General features: G+C 44.9%; 1 pseudogene; it reads right to left on the bottom strand.

The window, feature by feature from the left end:
• Window positions 1–4,100: 4,100 nt before the first annotated feature.
• Window positions 4,101–4,636, bottom strand: LOC136510370 (fasciclin-like arabinogalactan protein 1; annotated as a pseudogene).
• Between the last annotated feature and the right edge of the window lie 2,078 nt (window positions 4,637–6,714).

Genomic DNA, 6,714 nt, shown 5'->3' with positions numbered 1-6,714 from the left:
TTTCCTTACCCTTTTTGCTTGATATTTACCTCCACGAGTTCAAAGGTCTTCGTATTCACCCATTTCGCTAGTTGGTTTCAGCCAGCCCAAACCAATCAGTCAATAATATTTTTCTCTCACAACAAACCAGCACTAGCCAGCTCAAACCAGCCCAGAAACCAACCAGCGAACAGGCCGATTATTTCTTGTGTCCTACTATTACTCGTGTTCTCTAAATTATATACAGTACGATTCTGGTAACAAAAACGGGCAAACCATCGTGCCACGTCACCCGCTAAGCCGCGAGCCGTCGGATCAGGCGAGCAAGTGATCTGGTCCGTCCGATTGCGGATCGGTCAGGTCCCTCACCCGCTTTATCGTCGACCCGACCCATGGCAAACCTTCACGGGCCGACCCTTGCCTCTTGCCTGCGTATCGCCGCCGGCCGCTGCTCTCCCCCTCCATGTCCAATGTCCACATCCTTCCCAATGGTCACTTCCTTGACCCGAGGAGGGGTGGATACGAGGCGCGTTATCGCTTGGGCTTCCGCGTCGTGCTCCATTGCCGTCAGCACGGGGCTCTAGCACCTGCACGCCTTGGCCGGCGTCGGCTCCATGACGGAGCACCAGCTCGTTTCCTCCTTCTACGAGCTCCGTCGTCTCACCTTCTACATCTCGATGCCGGTGCAAACGAGCAGCGACTCACTTGCAAATCGACGGCAACGACGACAATCACCTCCACCTGCCCCTGCCCACTCTGCCGACCTAACCCCTTTACCACCAGGTAACCATTACATTTCTCTACTTGCTACTTGCTGCTACAGGTTGTCAGAGATTTGGAATAGAATTTCATTAACGAATACTTTTGGTCTTAGGAGTTTATTTGGATCAATCCCCATTCAGTTTTCAACCCCAAAATTTCATTCCAAGTCACATGTTTGTGCGTTCTCCTTCGATCTGTGCTTTTTCAACTTCCTCTATCAGAACATGCGGGCAAGGCACTCGATTAAATGACCCTCCTAGATACGACAGCAGATTTAAGGTATAAAGTGTCTTATTCCATCCTCCAGTTATTTAAATGTTCTATAGAGATTGATCTGCTAGAATGACATCGATTTCAAATAAAATAGAGTATGCATCATTCATTTCAGGGACGCCCTCATATCAGAGCCATGGGAAGGTAAAAAACAACTACTGATAAGTCTACAAATAGAGATTCCAATGGAGATTTTTTAGTGCAGAAATATTAAAACCTCCCCTCAGTTTTTCTTACTTTTTTGTACTCTATAATAACTACTCTACAAACTAGGAGTACAGGCATCCGGTCACCGTTCTAGAGGATTTAGATACGATTTAAGTTCATCTTATATAGATAATACACCTCTTTCGGTTAGATTTATGTGAAGCAACTCATGGGACACATTTTAAATTAACTGAAGCACCAACATCAGTCTTGGCAATATTTTTTTTTCTAATTCATACAAAGACCTATATGTATTAGGGATGAAAATAGGATAGATATTTCTCGACATCTGAAAATACTAATGGAATAATTCATGTTTCCTGCTACCTATATTTTATAGCTTGGGCTAGGTTTCGGTGCTCTTGGTATCCACCTAAAATGTGTCACATTACAGTTGATAATATTTTTGGCTTAAAGCATATGCAGATAAGTAGGAATTGTTGCTTAGAATTACTCAATGACAAATATATGTACCTTAAGCTTAGATTCCTTGTTATTTCAGGTCAAACAGTTTTTTACATTTATAGGATCCAGACAAGAAAGCAATCTTCACTAACTGATGTTGAAACTCCAAGAGTTGTTTGCTTCTAGCTCAGCCATCCATTTAGTAATTCTTTTGGTTGTCCAACTTCTTTTGCAACAGAATTGCTCTCCATTCCTCCATGTTGTGTCACCTCACCATCCTAGCCTCTTTGAACTTGGTAACAGCTTCTCCAGATCGCCCATTGCAAGATCAAATGATTCGATGTCTCTGGCATGACAAAGAATTCTGCAAACTAAGGAATAACCATGTATGTGTTGCTTAGATATATTCTATGTTTCTCTACTTATATATGTAGTTAATTTTATTATCCGCTGCTATTAGTTCCCAAGTTTTTGTCACATTATCATCAGCGAGGGCTCTCTGTTCTGATTTACTCCATCTGTGCAAATAAGGAGGGCGCCAAATATGTTTTGCTTTCCGAAGTATGTCAATTATTGTTCTTTAATAGAAACCAATGTGAGAGCAGGAGCAATATTGCACATTTGGAATGCATTATGTGCCTATTTGAGCCATGCGTGATATATTTATTTGTTTTTTCCATGTACTTTAGTTAGACATTGATTTAATGCCTCTAAGAGAAGTTATTGATTTTATAATGCAGGTTCCTCAAGAGATCCAATCAGAGGCCAAGTATCTAAATTATTTCATATCTTAGCTAGCAAGTAATTAATTTTACTAATATTTTGGGCCAAATCAAGCTCAATGCCTCATTGATTAGAATTATGCACTTGTAGTCAATTATCAACACACACACACACACACACACACACACACACACACACACACACACACACACACACACACACACACACACACACACACACACACATATATATATATATATATATATCTGAAGGTTCCAGTCACCCTGTTGTAATACAAATATACAAATAGGTTGCATGTGATGTATGTTCCATTTCTAACAAGCTTCTAAGTTCTATGACCTTGCATGCGCGTTTTAATTGGAATTTAATAAAATTTGGATTATGATCATTCCCTTCTGGTGCAAGATTCCTATTAAAGAGATTATCTGATAAATATGCAACCTCAGACTGGTCTCTAATAATAATAACTATAAAGTAATTGAGCCTTTGCATTTTGGTTGCACTATTTCTGAAAATAATGGTTACAAGCAACTTATCGGTTCTTCCTTAATTGATTTATGCAAATTGTTTGAACATGCTACCATTGAAACATTCTTTGTTCATTCATTGGCATCATATCATCATATATGAATGCATTCTTGCATTTTCAGCTTTTTTTTGTACCACATTTTCTTGGTGCTCTTCACTCCAATTATGATAAGTGAGGCTCGATCTTTTTAGCGAACTTCGTCTTTATTAACCATTTCAGTTGGTTATGCACCAAACTATAGATGTTGCACGCCCATTCTCCATGGGCCTTGGTAACATTGTAACACCTGGTTGGTAACAATGGTTTCTTCATATGCTGCTAAGGAAACAATCTTTTACTTCCAATCGGTTATTGAAACCAAGCATGCATACTCATCTATCAAGCTTGCTCACCCACAGAAAAAAAAATCAAAGTACACCATTGTAATTACACAAAGGATCAATAATTCAGGGTCACCCCGCTACCAAGAAAGCAAAACTGGCAGCACAGAGCAACCACTGCTAAGTGATTTACCCTTTTCTTTTAATTTCCTAATTGCACTTCACACTGATGGTGCCTTGAAAAAAATTCTGATCTCTTTGCTGCTGCTACTGACTTCTTGGTTATCATCTCTCTGTCTTGCTACCTACCTGTCTGACTCTCTGTTGATGCATCTGTATGTGATTCTATGAACCAACTTGTACAAGTGGCCTCCGTTCAATACACCACAAAATAAAATATAGTAAATTGCACGGCCGGTCCCTAAAGTATTGAGTGGATTTCATCAGAGTCCCTAAACTATGAAATCGCACGTTTGACTCCTTAATGTATTTAAGTAATCTCATCAAGGTCCAAAATAGACACGAAGAGGGTTAGAAGCTGACGTGGCCGTCCACGTGGATATGATTTAAGCACAAAACCCTGAGCTGTGGCGTGTGCGGCCAGGATCTTCTAGCCTAGTCACCGCCAGGACGGGCCCATGTGTCAGCTCATCTTCCAACTCTAGCTGCCGCCGGCATGCGAGCTCACTAGCTGAGCGCGAGGGCCGTGGGCCGCGCCTTCCTATCTGGGGCAGGCGAGCATGTGTGCCGCCGATCGCGCCGCCGCCGTTGGCACACGGGGGTGAGCGTGCGAGCCACGGGCCTTGCCGTCGCGTTGGGGCAGGCAACCATGAGAGAGCGATGGCGGCTCGGCCACGCCACCTCCTCCTACTGTTGCTCTGTCATGCAGTCTTGCCCCTCACTATGACCTCTCTCTCTCTCGCTCCAGCGTCGGAATCCACCGCCACCCCCACCGCCACTGGCGCAGGCGTCGGCGCGGGGGCGTCCGCCACGGGGTCGAACAGCTCGACAGGCTCCAGCACCGCGCCCACGGCGTAGATGGCGACGGGGTCCCTGTCGTACATGGTGGAGTGCACCCGGGCCAGGTCGTCGGCGTCCGCAGCGTGACCTGGTCACCCGCGTTCTGCACCGTGAGGTTGTAGTTGCTGGCGGCGCCGTCGGTGGCTAGCGTGTTCATGGGCCCATTGCTGGACTTGAGCCCCCGCAGCGTGTAGTAGACGGGCACCGCGTGGAACAGCAGTAGCAACGCCTTGCCGTCCGCGCTGAGGTTCCGGTAGCTGGGCATGAACCCGCGCACGGCGTCGTCCGTCGGGCAGAACGCCGTCACGTCGCCGCCCACCGCCAACTGGAACGCGGAGCGCGCGTCGGGGGACTTGGACACCAGCGACGCGAACGCCTTGCACCCGCCCTTGGACATCAGCGCCGTGATGTTGGGCACCTAGCCGATGGAGCAGAGCAGGATCTGCTTCTTCTCCCGCATGATGCGGTGCCACAGCGCCCTCAGCCTCACGCGCGCGGACGGTCGCGGGGCCCCCGCGGAGTAGTAGGGCGCCCCCGGACCGCTGACCTTGGAGGAGGAGGAGGATGACGAAGAGTGGAAGGCGACGTCGTTGTCGTAGTAGTCGTCGTCGCCGTCGAGGTCGAAGCCCGCGAGGATGAACCTCCGCCACGAGATGGAGGGGGCACAGGAGCAGGAGGCCTGGCGCTGGAACCGCAGGCTGTAGCCGCCGCCGTCCATGGCAACGAAAAGCGTGGCTGCGGCCCACCTGCAAGACTGCCACCGTCCATCCCACTGCCTCGGTTTCCTTCCCTGCTGCCTCCCCACCATCGAGAACGCGGCAGACAACTTTGCCGTGGCCTCCTCTTCCCGCTCCACCGCTCGCCGGAGATCATCGTCCGCCGGAGCTCCGTCCCGCCTCGACTCCGACGAGGACGCCGCCGGAGAGCACCCCTGCACAGCTACAGGGGAGGACGACTCCTCCTACCCTGCCCGATCCGAAATCCACGGTCCAGATCGCTTGTTGATCGACGGTGGCAGTGACTGGGTTAAATCATGTCCACATGGACAACCATATCAGCTTTTAACCCTCCTCATGTCTATTTTGGACCTAGATGAGATCACTTAAATACATTAGGGAGCCAAAAGTACAATATCGTGGTTTGGGGACCCAGATAAAATCGGACCAATACTTTAAGGACCGGCCATGCAATTTACTCAAAAAAGTATTAGGCGCATCAGCCCTATTTTTTTTATGGTTGTCCTTGCTGGTGAGCAAGCAAGTGCACTTGCAATCTCGGAAACGGCGGTACAATACCTTTACATAAGAAAACTCCATTTATTCTTTTCTTATCAGTTATAGACACACATTTTTCTTCTCAGTTGTAGACAAACCTTGAATCAATGCTTCAGTTTTTCCTTACTCCAAAATTATCTGTACCTTTTACATAAATCAAAATGCTTCACTGTCTATGCAACAAATTAAGCAACTGCGTTCTCAACTTTAGTGCCACGTAATTAGAGTTGTCAGGATCTTATCTCTTCTACAAATAGAACCATCTTATACACATTATTTACGCCAATATGTATACAATCATTTCCATCCAAGACATAGTGTAAGCAAATGGGCCCATCGCAGGCTGATGGTCTCGGTATAAACTCACTCACGTATGCGGGCGGCCCAACACAGACAAGCATGCGGCAACGCCGCGCATAGTTTCTAGTCACTCTCGTATTTAGCTCAATCTATTTATGTTGATGTGGATTCAGGTGTAAATTAGTTTAAGTTTTACCCTAATCTAACCCAATAGGTGTGGATTGAGACAGATACAAGGATATTCAAACAAGGCCTTATAGGTGTCCTACCACGTGTGTGTGTTTTATGTTTAAAACATATGCTTTTCTGTCCTAAAATAAATACACATCTCATTTTATGAAAAGTTAAATTCTTAAAGTCTAACCAATATAATACATATACTAATATTTATAAGGAATCAAACTTTAAAAGTTTAACCATATATATAAAAAGTATAATAATGTTTATAATACATAATAAGTATTTTTAATTTAATAGTGAAATATATTTTTGAAATAAATATATTAAGAGACACTCGATGATATTTCATATAAATTTAACCTAATAAAAATAACTTACTCTTCAAAAAGCAAGAGGTACACTTGTTTTGAGACGGAGAGAATATAAGGCAGCAACTACTTATCTTAACCACTAGGTATTTGCTTCAATAATAAATAAAAGAAATTCAATATACTCACTCCGTTCAGATAATAAACATGTAATTCTAGAGTGGGAGTGTGTCCAAAAAAGAACGCAACACCATAGGAATAATAAGGTAGCTAGGGACATAACTACTGACAAAAAAAAATCAACTTCGTCCATTCTCTCTCCTCTCCATTCATCTTCTCTATCCTTCACTCTATGCGTGCGTGTGAAAAAAAAGTATAAAAAACAGTAACTGCAGACTTGCAGGCCATGTTCG

Source organism: Miscanthus floridulus, chromosome 16 (genome assembly GCF_019320115.1).
Source record: "Miscanthus floridulus cultivar M001 chromosome 16, ASM1932011v1, whole genome shotgun sequence".
Classification (NCBI taxonomy): Eukaryota; Viridiplantae; Streptophyta; class Magnoliopsida; order Poales; family Poaceae; genus Miscanthus; species Miscanthus floridulus.
This window is presented reverse-complemented; position numbering and strand designations above follow the sequence as displayed.